Source organism: Callorhinus ursinus, unplaced genomic scaffold, assembly GCF_003265705.2.
Source record: "Callorhinus ursinus isolate GAN/ISIS: 27379988/994484 unplaced genomic scaffold, GSC_fseal_2.0 scaffold58, whole genome shotgun sequence".
Classification (NCBI taxonomy): domain Eukaryota; kingdom Metazoa; phylum Chordata; class Mammalia; order Carnivora; family Otariidae; genus Callorhinus; species Callorhinus ursinus.
In genome coordinates, this window is record NW_027397120.1 from 300,531 (window position 1) to 316,337 (window position 15,807).

The window sequence follows — 15,807 nt, forward strand, 5'->3', positions numbered from 1 at the left end:
CCGAAGGGGTATGTGCACCCCAATGTTTATAGCAGCAATGTCCACAATAGCCAAACTGTGGAAAGAGCCAAGATGTCCATCGACAGATGAATGGGTAAAGAAGAGGTGGTATATATACACAGTGGAATATTATGCAGCCATCAAAAGGAATGAGATCTTGCCATTTGCAACGACGTGGATGGAACTGGAGGGTGTTATGCTGAGTGAGATAAGTCAATCAGAGAAAGACATGTATCATATGACCTCACTGATATGAGGAATTCTTAATCTCAGGAAACAAACTGAGTGTTGCTGGAGTGGTGGGGGGTGGGAGGGATGGGGTGGCTGGGTGATAGACACTGGGGAGGGTACGTGCTATGGTGAGCGCTGTGAATTGTGAAAGACTGATGAATCACAGATCTGTACTTCTGAAACAAATAATGCAAGATATGTTAAAAAAAAAAAAGCAAAAGGAGAAGATAGCAGGAGGGGAAGAATGAAGGGGAGTAAATCAGAGGGGGAGATGAACCATGAGAGATGATGGACTCTGAAAAACAAACTGAGGGTTCTAGGTGGGAGGGGATGGGGGGATGGGTTAGCCTGGTGATGGGTATTAAAGAGGGCACATTCTGCATGGAGCACTGGGTGTTATGCACAAACAATGAATCATGGAACACTACATCAAAAGCTAATGATGTAATGTATGGTGATTAACATAACAATAAAAAAATTTTAAAAATAAATAAATTTTTAAAATTTTAAAAAAGAAAGAAATTATGGTATATCCATTTACTGGAATGATAACTGCTAATTAAAAATTAAGTCTTACACAATTATCATATGGTTTCACTTATTTGTGGAACATAAGGAACAGCATGGAGGATATTAGGAGAAGGAAGGGAAAAATGAAGGGGGGGAAATCGGAAGGAGAGATGAACTATGAGGGACTATGGACTCTTGAGAAACAAACTGAGGGTTCTAGAGGGGAGGGGGGTGGGGGGATGGGTTAGCCCAGTGATGGGTATTAAAGAGGGCACATACTGCATGGAGCACTGGGTGTTGTATGAAAAAAAATGAATCGTGGATCACTGCATCGAAAACTGGTGATGTATTGTATGGTGACTAACATAACATAATAAAATTAAATTAAAAAAGAAAAAGAAAAAGAAACAGTGCATAAAACTACAAAAATTTAAGACTTAAAACTATTATTTGTTGGTGTGAAAATATATATTCATATATTAAATGGAAATTTAGGTGGCAAACTTTGATGTCCTGTGATTATATTTTTGTAAGAGTAGGAATATACTTAGAAAAGCATTTCAAACAATCTAAATATACACTAAACCATTAATGTGGTTATTTCTTAACCACCCTTACAATGAGCATATAAGGTTATTTGTCCCCTTAAAAAATCTATTTTTTAAGATATTTAAAGATATTTAAGATAAAAGATATTTTTTAAGATATTTAAAGATTTTTAAGATAAAAATATCTATTAAAGAAATTGAACCAATAATTAATAACCTTCAAGAAGAAAAAGCCCCAGACCCAGATGGTTTCACTCTTAAGTTCTACCAAACGCTTAAGAAGGAAATGATACCATTCTCTACAAGCTCTTACAGAAACTAGAAGCAGAGGGAATACTTCCTAACTCATTCTATACAGCCAGCATTACCCTAATACCAAAATCAGACAAAGACATTACAGGAAAGAAAAACTATAGATCAAAATCTCTCATGAACATATATATATATAAATCCTCAAAAAAAATATTAGCAAATCAAATCCAACAATTTCTTTTGGGGAAAAAATTATACACTACAATCAGGTGGGATTTGTTCCAGGTATACAAGATGGGACCTCTGAAAATTCATTAATGTAATCCATCACATCTAAGGGCTAAAGAAGAAAAATCATATGATCATATTAAAAGATACAGAAAAAGTCATTTGAGAAAATACAATATCCATTCATGATGAAAACTCAGCAAACTAGGAATGGAGGGAAACTTCCTCAACTTGATAAAGAACATCTACAAAAAACCTGCAGCTAATGTCATGCTTAATGATAAGAAACTAGATGCTTTCCCTTCTGAGATTGCAGGAAACGCAAGGATGCCCCATCTTGCTACTTACATTCAACATCATACTGAAAGACTGAGCTAATGTAATAAGACAAGAAAAGGAAATAAAAGTATACAGATTAAGAGGAAAGAAAAAAAAATTCTGTTCTCAGATGACATGATTGTCTATGTAGAAAATCCCCCCAAAAAAGACCAAAAAACTCCTGTAACTAATAAGTAGTTACAACAAGTTTGCAAAATACAAGTTCAATATACAAGTCAGTTGCTTTTATATATTACCCATATCTCAGCAATAAGCAAATAGAATTTGAAATTTAAAACACAAAGCATTTACACTGGCAAAAATTAAATACTTAGGAATAAATCTAACAAAATACACATAAGTTCTACTTAAGAAAAAAATATAAAACTCCAAAGAGAGAAATTAAAGAAAATCTAAATAAATGGAAAGATGTCCCATGCTGGTGCATAGGAAGACTTAATATTGTTAAGATGTTAATTCATCCCAATTTTATTCATAAATTCAATGTAATCCCAATCAAAATTCCAGCAAGTTAACTTGCACTGATTCTAAAATTTAGCCATCACAATACTAAAAGAACAAAGTCAGAAGACTGACACTACCTGACGTCAAGACTTACTGTAAAGTTACAGTTATCAAGCCATCATAGTACTAGTGAGAGAATAGACTAATTGACCAGTGAAACAGAACAAACCCATGTAAGTGCAGTCAACTAATCATTGACAAAGAAGCAAAGGCTATAAAATGGAGAAAGAACAGTCTTTTTTTTTTTATTTAAATTCAATTTAAATAACATACAATGTATTATTCGTTTCAGGGGTAGAATTTTTTTTAAGATTTTGTTTATTTATTTGACAGAGAGATAGAGAGAGAGCATGAGTAGGCAAAGTGGTAGGCAGAGGGAGAGGGAGAAGCAGGCTCCCCACTGAGCAGCGAGCCCTATGTGGGGCTCGATCCCAGGACCCTGGGATCATGACCTGAGCCGAGGGCAGACGCTTAACCGACTGAGCCACCCAGGCACCCTCAGGGGTAGAATTTACCGATTCATCAGTTGCATATAACACCCAGTACTTATTCCATCAGGTGCCCTTCTTAATGCCCAACACCCAGTTACCCCATCCCCCCCACCTCCCTCCAGCAGCCCTCAGTTTATTTCCTATGATTAAGAGTCTCTTCTAGTTTACCTCCCTCCCTGATTTCATCTTATTTTTCCTTCCCTTCCCAGATGTTCATCTGTTTTGTTTCTTAAATTGAAAGGACAGTCTTTTTCAACAAATGGTGCTGGAACAACTGGATGTCCACATGCCAAAAAAAATGTAGATAGTGACCTTACACCTTTCACCCAAAAAATTAATTCAAAATAGATCCTAGAACTCAATGTAAAATGCAAAACTATAGAACTTCCAGAAGGTAACATAAGAGAAAATTAAGGTGGCCTTGGGTTTGGTGATGACTTTTTTAGGTACAACACCAAAAACACAATCCATGAGAGAAAAAGTCAGTAAGTTGGACTTCATTAAAATTAAAACTTCTGCAAAAGACACATATCAGATAAAAGATAAAATATCCAAAATATTTAGAGAACACTTAAAACTCAATAACAAGAAAACATCCAGTCAAAAAATGGGCAGAAGACATGAACAGACACTTCTCCAAAGAAGACATACAAATGGCTAACAGACACATGAAAAAATGCTCCACATCACTAGCCATCAGGGAAATACAAATCAAAACCACAATGAGATACCACCTTACACTAGTTAGAATGGCCAAAATTAACAAAGCAGGAAACAACAAATGTTGGCGAGGATGTGGAGAAAGGGGACCCCTCTTACACTGTTGGTGGGAATGCAAGCTGGTGCAGCCACTCTGGAAAACAGTATGGAGGTTCCTCAAGACATTAAAAATAGAACTACACTTCTACCCAGCAATTGCACTACTGGGTATTTACCCCAAAGATACAGATGTAGTGAAAAGAAGGGGCACCTTCCCCCCAGTGTTCATAGCAGCAATGTCCACAATAGCCAAACTATGGAAGGAGCTGAGATGTCCTTCAACAGACGAATGGATAAAGAAGATGTGGTCCATATATACAATGGAATATTACGCAGCCATCAAAAGGAATGAGATCTTGCCATTTGCATTGACATGGATGGAACTGGAGGGGATTATGCTAAGTGAAATAAATGAAGCAGAGAAAGACAATTATCATATGGTTTCACTCATATGAGGAACATAAGGAACAGCACGGAGGACCATAGTGCAAGGGAGGGAAAACTGAAGGGGGAGAAATCAGAGAGGAAGATGAACCATGAGAGACTCTGGACTCCAAGAAACAATCTGAGGGTTTCAGAAGGGAGGGGGTGGGATGATGGGGTAGCCAGGTGATGGGCATTAAGGAGGGCACCTGTTGTGATGAACACTAGGTGTTATATGCAACTAATGAGTCATTGAACACTACATCAAAATACTATATAGTGGCTAACTGACCATAATAAAAAAATTATAAATAAAAATAAACAAATAAATTGGCTATTAAAAAAAACAAAAAAGACAATAAGAAAACAGAGAACCCAATTTAAAAATGAGCAGACACCCCACCAAAGAAGTACAGATAAAATAAGCTTATTTTATGAAAAATAAAATGAAATGCTTATTAGGGAAAAAAATGCTTATTAAGGATTGCAAATTAAAACCATGAGATACCACTATGCATCCGGTAGAATGACTAAAATCTAAAACACTGACAACACCAAATGCTGGGAAAGATGCAGACCAGCAGGAACTCTCAGTCATTGCTGGAAGGAATGCAAAATGGTGCAGCCACTTTGGAAAACAGTTGGCTAGTCTCTTACATTATTAAACATGGTCTTACCTTACTATCCAGCAATCACACTCCTAGGTATTTACCCAAGTAAGTTGAAAACATATATACACAAAAATCTACATTTGAATGTTTATAACAGCTTTATTCGTAATTGCCAAAATCTGGAAGCAGCCAAGATGTTCTTCAATAGATGAACAGGTAAATAAACGGCGGTCCATCCAGACAATGGAATATTATTCAGTAATAAAAAAGAAATGGGCTATCAAGTCACACAAAAAGACCTGGAGGAAGTTTACATGCATGTTGCTGAGGGAAAAAAGTCAATCTGGAAACAGTCCATACTGTACAATTCCAATTATGTGGAATCTATATAACTATAGAGAAAGTAAAAAGATCAGACGTTGCCAGGGGTTCTGGAAGGAAAGGAGGAGGGACAAACACATGGAACACAGAGGGTTTTTAGGGCAGTAAAACTATTCTGTATAATACTGTAATGGTGGGTACATTACATATGCATTTGTCAAGACCCACAGAATGTATACAACTCAGAGTGAACCCTGATGCAAATTATGGACTTTAGTTAATAATAATGTATTAACATTGGTTCATCAATTATAACAAATGTACTCTACACTAATGCAAGATGTTAATAAGGAAAAACTGGGGGGAGGGGTATATGGGAACTGTACTTTCTGCTCAATTTTTCTATAAACATAAAAGTGCTCTTAAAGTCTATTATTTTAAAAATCCTTTAAAAAATTTCCCTTATTTTTTTTTTAAGACGTTAAAAATAGAGCTACCCTATGACCCAGCAATTGCACCACTGGATATTTACCCCAAGGACACAGATGTAGAGAAAAGAAGGGCCATATGTACCCCAGTGTTCATAGCAGCAATGTCCACAACAGCCAAACTGTGGAAAGAGCCGAGATGCCCTTCAACAGACGAATGGATAAAGAAGATGTGGTTCATTTATACAGTGGATTACTCAGCCATCAGAAAGGATGAATGCCTACCATTTGCCTCAACATGGATGGAACTGGAGGGGATTATGCTAAGTAAAATAAGTCAAGCAAAGACAGACAATTATCATATGGTGTCACTCATATGTGGAACATAAGGAACAGCACGGAGGACCACGGGGGATGGGGAGAAAGCTGAATGGGAAGAAATGAGAGAGGGAGACAAACCATGAGAGACTCTGGACTCTGGGAACCAAACAGAGGGTTAGAGAAGGGAGGGCTGTGGGGGGATGGGGTAGCTGGGTGATGGGTATTAAGGAGGGAATGTGTTGTGATGAGCACTGGGTGTTATATGCAACTAACGAATCATTGAGCACTACATCAAAAACATGCGCAAAAGCAAACGCGCCCAGAGCGCGCCTGTTGTTTCTCCAGGTACCACAGGGAGGGAACTGAGCTGTGGCCCCCTCCTGCTCTCAGTCCTTTACCTGGGAAAATCCTTGATGGGTGCAGGGACAAGGAGCATTTGTAAGTGGCTTGGTCGGGTCCAGTCTACATGGGCAACGACCTCTGACTGCAGCCACACTGAGGGCTGGGCACCTGCCACTGCCGGGGGCCCTAACCTGGGCTAAGGTGGGGACAAGCAAGGGCCAGATTCCACCTCCCTGAGCAGAGGAGCCTCCAGGAATGATTAGCTGAGCCCACAGCGCCAGAGGGTGGGGATGGGGGGCAGGGCCCACAGAGAGGCAGGAAGCAGAAGAGCTTTGGTGGATTCCCCCACTGGCGCCCCTCACGGTCACCCACAGCAATGGCCACGTCTCCAAGAAGAGGAGTCTACAGTGAAGGGTGGATGAGACAGAAAGGCCCCTTCCGAGTGAGTGGCTGGTGGCCTGCAGTAGTTTCTGGCTGTGTTGATCCTCATCTGTGTAGCCTTGAGGGGTCATTCAGTGTCTCTGGGCCCCTAATGTCACAGAAAATACAAAGTTACAGGACCTTCGCCTCCCTCCCTGCCCTGCCCCTGGCCGGTCTCCCCCTGCAGGTGATAATCAGGGGTCTACAGCGCTGTGAGCTCCAGTGTGACTCGCCATAATGACGTGAAGTATTTCTAATTTTCCTCACCCCTCTAGCAAAGACATGAGCAGATTTTATGTGGACACTCTTTAATTCATTATCTAGAAAATAACTTCACAAAAGCACAAAGACTTCACAAGCATCATTAGCTACAGATGACTGAGTGTACAAGTCAGAGAGAGAGTATACTTTTGCTCTGGCCCTGGGCCAAGGGGGGGCTCTGGGAACCCCAAATTCCCACTGGAGGGAGACGGTTCCTCAGCCCACTGGGCAGGTGTTGACCAGCACCTGTAGGCACAGCTCTGTTGTGGGCGCTTGGTTACTTATGAGCACTCACCAGAACCCCCTGGGCGTGGCGCCTGTCAGTTCTGCCCTGGTGTGAGGTGGAAAGAGAGGGACCACTGTGCCCGCTGCATGTGGGGACAGTGGCAACAACAGCATCTCCTGAGCACTTGCTCCCACCAGACCCTGTGCTTAGCACTTTGAACACACCGACTCATTTAATACTCCTTAGGGCTCCATGAGACCACACATTCACGGTCTCCATTTGTAGATGAAGACGCAGAGGTTCAGAGTAGTTACATGACTTGCCCAAGCCATGCTGGCAGAGGCCTGGAGCCCATGCAATGATGGGCTCTGGGACCAGACCAGGTCTCTCACAGAAGTTCTGGACTTGGAGGACCTCACATGACTGATTCACTCAGAGGCTGAACCAAGCCCCCTTCCCTGTGACACCTGTACATCCCACAGTGCAGACCCCAGAAGGAGGTGAGTCCTAGTGGACATGCTAGGAGGCAAACCCACACACTGACTCCACATGGCCCTCAAAGGCTGCCAGGCTTCCCCAGCAAGGTCTGCACACACATTTCTCTGAGTTCTCTCCTTCATGGTCAACCTCCCCCTGCCACCAATGAGGGAAGACACAAGAGAACACAGGTGTTGGCGGTGGGGGAAAATCCCAAGGGCAGACAGCCCACCCCTCACTAACAAGACAGCTATCGGCCCCCCAAGACCCAGACCAGGTTGGGGGCTCACAGGCTGGTCCAGTGCCCAGTACTTGGTGGGCGACGAGTATCTGCAAGTACATATAGTGCTTCTTAGGGACCCATTTCTCTTCCAGAATCTGGGTTTGGAACTCCAGGGGCTGAGCACCCTAGGCCAGGCCTGTGAGACAGGTGGAAACTCCCTGAGGCCAGGATGGGGTGGGGGGGCTCCTCCACACTGCCAAGCACCCAGCCCAAAGCCCCCTGCTACCCAAGAGCCCCAGACCATGCAGCGATATCAGGGTGCTGTTTTCAGCCCATGCAGAGAGAATGATGCTGAGAACTGGCTCCCACAGAGGGGACAGTCAGATGTCCCAGTCTTGCTGGGTGGTCTCCGAGGGGCTCACATCCCCTGCACCCACCTCCACAGAGCCTCCTTGATGTCCTTGTCCCTCAGGGTGTATATGAAGGGATTCAGCACGGGGTGACAACAGTGTTAAGCACTGTGACGGCCTTGGTCAGGTCCAGCGAGCTCTCCACTGAGGTCCTCAGGAGCAGGAAGATGATGGAGCCATACCAGATGAGGACCACCGTGAGCTGGGAGGAACAGGTGGAGAAGGCTCTGTGCCGACCAGCGACGGAGGGGATCCTGACTATGGTGACGATGATGCAGGCGTAGGAGACCAGCGTGATGAAGCAGGAGCCCAGGATGACGCAGAAGGACGCCAAAGGACGCCAGCTCCGCGGCCTGCGTGTCGCTGCAGGACAGCACGATCCAGGGCGCGATCTCCCAGAAGTGGTTGATGACGCGGGAGCCGCAGAAGGAGAGACGGGCGGAGAGGGCGGCCGGCACAGTGACGGCGGAGAAGCCACACAGCCAGGAGCCCAGAGCCAGGCGGGCAGAGAGGCCAGGAGTCATGACGCTGCTGTAGCACCGCGGCAGGCAGATGGCCGGGTGGCGGTCGTAAGCCACGGCGGCCGGTGCAGCCCAGCGAGAAGACGAAGGACATCTGCGCGCGCAGCCGGCGAAGGAGATGGCCCGCTGCGCGAGGCGAACGTGGCCAGGGTCTTGGGCACGCAGGCCGCAGTGAACCAGATCTCCAGGAAGGAGAGGTTGCAGAGGAAGAAGTACATGGGCGTCTGCAGGGGCCGGTGCGCCCCGACCAGGGAGATGGTGGCCAGGTTGCCGGCCATCGTGAGCACGTGCATGACCAGGAAGAGGAGGAAGAGCCCCACGTGCAGGCCCTGCGCCGGGGAAGCCCAGCAGGATGAACGGCCCCTGCGCGGAGAGGTTCTGGCTGCCGCCCCAGGCCATGAAGCTCTGTTGGGACACAGACCACTGCAGGCCAGTAAGAGGGACCTCCCACCCCAAGTGCCCACTGGAGACCCAGAAACAGAGGGGATGGCCCTGGACCCCCTCTTTGGGGTCTACTCACCTTGTCTGTATCCCAGGACTCCAGCCAGGCCTAGAGTCCCTGTGGGAGCCAGCGAGTGGACCATGGACATTGCCCTCCTCGGGAAGTCGCTCCGAAGGAGACTGGACCTAGGTTATCAATTGCTTGCCACCTGGGGCGGGGGGAACATCTCCTCCTTCTAGACTCTTTCTCACCTGGGGCTGGGGGGGGGCCGGTCCTTATTCTAGACTCCTTGCCATTTGGGGGGGAGGTGGTCTTTATTTGAGACTCCTAGTCACCTGAGGGGTGGTCCTTACTCTAGACTCAAGAAGACTGGGAAAGAACAAGAATTGTCAAGTTTTCACAAATGAAATTATGTATGGCCCAATTTTTAGCATTTTCATCCAACAAACCACATTGATTCCTAGTGAAACATTCTTACCTATGTGCCCAGTAAATCCCGCCCCCCCGCCACACCCCCAACACAACTGTCAGAGGAAGCCCATAGGGGGCCCTGCTCTTCTTGCCTGGGGCTGTCACCTTGGATTATTTGTTAGCTGGAAACTGGGCAGACAGGGGGGCCTTGAAGTGTGAAATTGCAAACAGTTGTATCACCAGCGCCCCCTCCTGTCTGGAAGCTGAGGGTTGCACTGTTGAGGGGGACCTGCTGGAGGGGAGGGGGTGCCGGAAGGTGGCTGTCTGCGGGGGAGGGGGAGGGGCTGTGGCACCATGAGGAGGGGGTTTAATTCGAGCTGAGCTCGGTTCCTTAGTGCCCAGCCCCTCCCCAGGGCTGAACCCTGCCAGCTGGCTGCCCTGGGCCAACAGGCACCTGATGTGTGTCCAAGGGGGTAGCTGGCCAGAGGCCAGCAGTGACCTCACGAGTGTGGAGCCCAGAGCCGGCAGCAAGGCAGGAGGGGCCCAACTGGTCAACGCTTCTCCCAGTGTCCAGATGCTGGACCCACTCCAGGAGGATTGCCCTCAGGAGCCACGGCAGCCATGTGCACTTCTCTGCCTGAGCCCGTCCTCCCCCCTGCCACGCACAGGGGCACACATCACACACACACACACACACACACACACACACACACAGAGTCGCACACACAACATACATACGTGGGCCCTGGGCTCACATGTGTGTGCACACTCACCACCTGAACCAGGCCCTGGAACACTCACCCTGGTTCCTGATGGGCTGGGTGTCCCTTGGTTGCGTCCCCTCCCCAGACCCACAGTGCACAAAGCTATCCTTAACAGTGCCCGTCAGTAACAAAATAAGCCATACTGTAGCCACACCTGCTCTGGCCGTGAGCCCCTGTCTTTTGTGGCCATGTGCCATGCAGTGAGCATTCAGGCAAAAGCAAACCCCCAGCAGTGCCGACACAGCAGTCCCCTGCCTGTCCCCAGGTTCCAGGAGTGGGACCAGTGGGGGCCATGTCCTGGAAGAAGCAGTCCTTTCAGCAGGCCCCCATGACTCCGTTTCCTGGGGACCAGAGTGCTTTTCAGCTGCCACCTCCAGAATTCAGCAGGACACAGACCACTGCCCAGGCTGCACCAGGACCTGAGTCCACTGCCCTGCTCATGAGCACTGGCCCCTGCAAGCCTAGCACCCTGCCTGGGGTGTTGGGTCCTGACCCAGGGAACTGGAGCTGTTTTTCTTAGCCTTGACTCCAGGACGAGCCTCATTTAGAAAACCATTTTCACTGTTGAAGATGACTGTTACAAAGACTAAATAGAGGCCTCAGCAAGTCCTGCCCTATCCAGGTTTGTCGCAGTTCTCCAGTCCCGAATTCCCCATTCTTGCCGTGTACCTAGAGCTGAGGATGGCTGGCCTGCTTCCCCCATGCCATGTGTGGAGGACCATCAGACCCTCACAGCTGTGCAGGGTGAGGGCCACCCAGATCGCATGAAATCCTGCACATCTTGCCAGGGGTCCCATCATGAGTCCATCTTGGGGGCCGCCCAGGGGATCTGACTCCTCATGAGGGACAGCAGGGTTGGAGGAATCAACCTGTCTCAGGAGAATCCACTTGCCCAGGGCAGCTTATGGAGACATAGCATGGTTAGGGTCACTCACCCAAGGGGTCTGAGCAGGTTCCAGGATGCCCCCCTGAAGCAGTCCAGAGACCAGGAGGGTGAGCATGGGATGACCCCAAGGACCCTCCAGGCAGGACTGTGTCCCTGGGTGGGGGCACCGCCTGTGGCCGTCTGACCCTCTGTCTTGCCAGTGAGGGTCTCTTGTGGGCTGAGCCACTTGCTTTCCACTGCCTAACTCCTGGAGACTTAGTGAGAACAAGGGTGGGGGCCATGAGCTGCTGGGGCCCTGCTGAAACCCTCATGCAGCTCCAGCATGTCCGTGGCACTGGTCAGGAGGCAGGTTTTGGCTGGCCCAGAAAGACAGCCTGGCCATCCATCAACACCAGACCTGAGTGCAGTCCCCCAGCCCACTGTGGGGCCCCAAGTGTGCAAGACTGCTCTGCCCAGGTGACCCTGACTCTGGTCATTGAGAGTGGTCGGCACTGGCCAGCCCAGCACAGACCCCAGGGCACAGGCGTGGAGGCTGCCCCAACCCCCCTGACATGGGAAGGAGGCACCTCTGCTGCTGTCCTGCTCCTCCAGCTGCCATCCTTGCCTCGAACTGTGACCATGCAGTACCCTCCACCTCCTCTCTTCTGGGACAGTGAGTCCAAGCCCTGCTGGCCATCAGCTGACATGCAGCCCCTGGCACTCAGGCTCACAATCCAGGCAGCAGATGCATCTGGTACAGGGCAGCGAGGAGGATCCACCAGCTTGGAGAGCCCCCGCCCCGCCTGCCCACCCAATGGGGAGAGTAGAGGGTGAGCCCTCTGCCCAGTGGACAACCCTCTGACACTCAGGTTACTTCTACCCTCACCCAGCCTCCCTCGAGCTCACGCCTGCAAGGACCCTCTTGTTAACTATGCAACTGGCATGAGACTGGGGCTGCTGAGGGCCCCAAGGGTGGTCCTGGGCAGTGACCAGCCCCCCAAGCAGGTCCTCTTGCCCTTAGCCTATGCCTGGCACCTCTTTCTCATGTACAGCTCGAGTGTATCTTCCCCAGGGCCCAGCCCTACAACAGGCCTGTCTCCAGAGTGCCCACCCTGCGAGTGCACCTGGGGGCAGCGGTGGCCCCAACACCCCAGGACAGGTTCTGGCTGCACACTGGGTATTCTTGGCAGGTGATCTGTGCTTTCCCCATCTGTAAACAGTGCCTCGGTTTCCCCCTCTGTAAACAGGGGGTTTTCCACAGGTTGATAGGCAAAGTGCAGGCTGCCCTACTCCCTGCCCCCGCCAAGCGTTCTGGAAATAGTTGCCTTGGCAAGAGCCAAGCTGGGGCTGTTTGCTGCCCCCGCCAGTGAGGACAGGAGGGAGCTGTGACAGCTGTCGGCAAGGTGGCTGTGAGCAAAAGCCTAACTTCTGGACTCTGCTGGCATCTACCTCGGGGTCCTCAAGGCCTGTGGGCGCATCCGGGGTTGTGGAATTGAGCTCATCGCCAGGGCCAGGCTGTGTGCGGGTGGTCACTCAGGGCCTGGCCTCAGTGGCAGGGACTCAGCCCCCCAGGGCTGGCATCCTGGGAGGGGGAGGGAGTGTGCTCCCCACAAGCCTCAGCCTGTTTCCCCCGTCAGCATCGGCCCCGGGGACAAGGGGCACCTTGGCACCACACAGTGTGCTGACCCCAGCTGGCCTGCTCCGGCATCCCGTGTTACCTGCCCTCGGGCTCCAGCACCACCTTGGGGCCACTGCCACACATGTCTGAGCTGCCCTTAATAGGGAGCTCATTAAAAGGTGGAGGGTCTCCCCTGAGGCAGGAGCATTGCATTGTCAATTAACTCCCAAATCAGGAGCTGCCACTGGTCTGGGAAAACACGGAGCGCGTCTGTTTGATTCCATAAACACTATCTTTCCAAATATAATAACACCCTGGGAATTTGGAAGATATAGAACAGAAGGAAGATTGTCAAAGCATAGATGAGTTTGGAGATTTGCTGTGTCTTCCACTCTTTGGGGTTATGTTACTCCCTGGCATGGACGGGGACACACTTGTGAGCTCCTGTTCCTTTTTCATTATTAAGGTAAGATTGACATACCAAAAAGCACATACTTAAAGTATACATCTTGATGAGTTTGAAGGTATGTATACACCCGTGCAATGGTCACCGAACATCACCATCACCTCTGAAGGCCTCCCTCCCACATAAGACCTGCCCCCTGGCTCAGACCACACCCCAGGCTCCCACAAGCTTGTGCAGGAAGAGCAGGTCCTCTAGTCCCTCCTACAGACCTACACTGACCCAAAGCTTTTTTCACATTTCTGGCAATTTCCTTACAATAGAGGAATGGCAGTTCAAATCTATAACTCCCCACTGACAAGACCACTCAAGAGGTGACAAGGTCCAGGGGCTATGCCCAGAAAGGCAGACCCAGACCCTCTCTCAGACCCCTTTCTCCATGAAGGGACAGTGGTCTCCTCCAGCTTCTTCCGCCCAGAATCAAATGCGATGGCACACAGTAGGATGCTGAGGGCTCGTGAGGAGAAGGGGTTTTATTCTGCGGCCTGCAATAATAGATATCAGTGCTCTTGCAGAATGAAAACATGAACATGGCATTAAAATGGGGCTTGTCCTGACTCTATTCCAACTGAGACACTAAGGTGACAGAAATCAGATACAAGACTGAGGCACCAGAATGAATGCAGATTTCCAGATGGTGCGGAGAACCCAGTCTGCTAACCAGCCTCCCACCCAGCGGCGGGGTCAGTAAAGGGAAGAATTTGTGCAGACATTTTTTTAAGAGGGAGGGGTCGGCCTATAAGTGCTTCTTTCAAGCCAAGAGCTGCATGGGAGTCCTGGGTCCTGGAGTGGGGGCTTGTGGAGGCTGTGCCTCCTCCTGAGGGTCCCTGAGTGGCCTCTGGGTCAGGAAAGGGAGGGTGGCTGCCCAGGGATCTGCGGCCCCAGGTTCAGCAGGGAGGGGAGGTGGAAGCCCCACCAGGCCAGACGCGGCCGTGGGAGCACCGGGACCGTCTGGAGGACGGTGGCTCCCACTGCCCCCACCATCTTCCCCCACGCCCCGCCTGCCCCCTGACTGCAAGGGGCCACAGCAGGTCCTGAGTTGAGCAGCAGGATGGCACGCACTGTACAAGTTTGCTGTGGTTGCTGGAACAAATTACCACAAACTTAGTGGGTGACTTAGATCAACACAAATTTATTACCTTACATGTGGCTTAGAAGCTTGATATCGGACCCTCTGAACTAAAGGCAAGTTGTGGCAGGACTGGCTCCTTCTGGAGGCTCCAGGAAGAATCTGTTTTCTTGCCTATCTCTAGAGGTGTCTCTAGAGGCACCTGCCGTCCATGGCCCATGGGCCCTTCCTCCATCTCCAAAGCCAGCCGTGCAGCACCTGCAGAACACTGCTCTGTGGTCACATCTGCTCTGACGGACCTGCCAGCTTTCCTCTCCCACCTCTGAAGACCCCATGATGACACTGGACCCGCTTGGGTAGTCTAGATAGTCCCCCTGCTTTAGCAACCACTGGCAACGTAAATCCCCTGTGCCATGGAACATAGCATTTTTACCAGTCCCAAGGACCATGACATGGATATATTCTAGGGAGGGGGTGTACTTTCCTGCAGACCACAGATGGGAAGTAGGCGGAAATCCCCCTGCACCATGCCCCGTGGGGAGGAGGGCCAGCCTGGTGGCTGTCTTCTGAATTGCCGATTCCTGAGACAGTCTGTGCTCTGTGGCTCAATTCTCTGAGAGTTGTCAGAAATGCCAAAAGTTTGGAAATAAGTTTCCTGCCCAGACACATTTTTAAGGTCCTGCGCCCTGACTCCCTCCACCCACATGCGCTGCACCAAGATCACCACCTGGATCCCATGGTGGATGTTTGGGCTGCCTCCAGTTTGTCTGCCTGCAAACAGTGTACATGTCCCCTTGGGAAGCCACATAAGACATGGGATTTGGCGGGGTCAGAATAATGATACCACCTCTTGCCCTTTGAAAACTCTGCAACACGGTATTTCCTTCCAATTTTGACATCTTGATAAAGGGGACTGGTGAAGACCACACACTTTTGTTCTGTCAAATCCACAATCCTTTCCAGAAGGACTAAGTACCGGGTGTGTGCGGAGCAGGTCCAGGGTATGCATCAGAAAGGCAAAGTAAGATGCAGCAGAACAGGGAGAGAGGTGATGGGCTATGTGTCTGTACTGTGAACACAGCAGCCACCGATTAGCAGTACAGAGATCAGAAGCCAAATCCTTGAAATACCCAAGAATAGACAAAGAGTAGACAAACTGGGGAATAACGACTAATAAGGTGCCAGAAATACCACTGGCTTTTACTTTGGGACATATTCACTAGATATATGCACTTTAGGCAAATGTAAATAGACTAATCCTTAAGATTCCCTGATGTAGGCAAAATAGGGGGAAAACAATATAATTGCTAAAACTCCATGTGCACTGAA

General features: G+C 49.1%; 1 pseudogene; it reads right to left on the minus strand.

Annotated features, from left to right (window-relative positions):
- Positions 1-8,333: 8,333 nt before the first annotated feature.
- On the minus strand, positions 8,334-9,245 carry LOC112830291 (olfactory receptor 287-like; annotated as a pseudogene).
- Between the last annotated feature and the right edge of the window lie 6,562 nt (positions 9,246-15,807).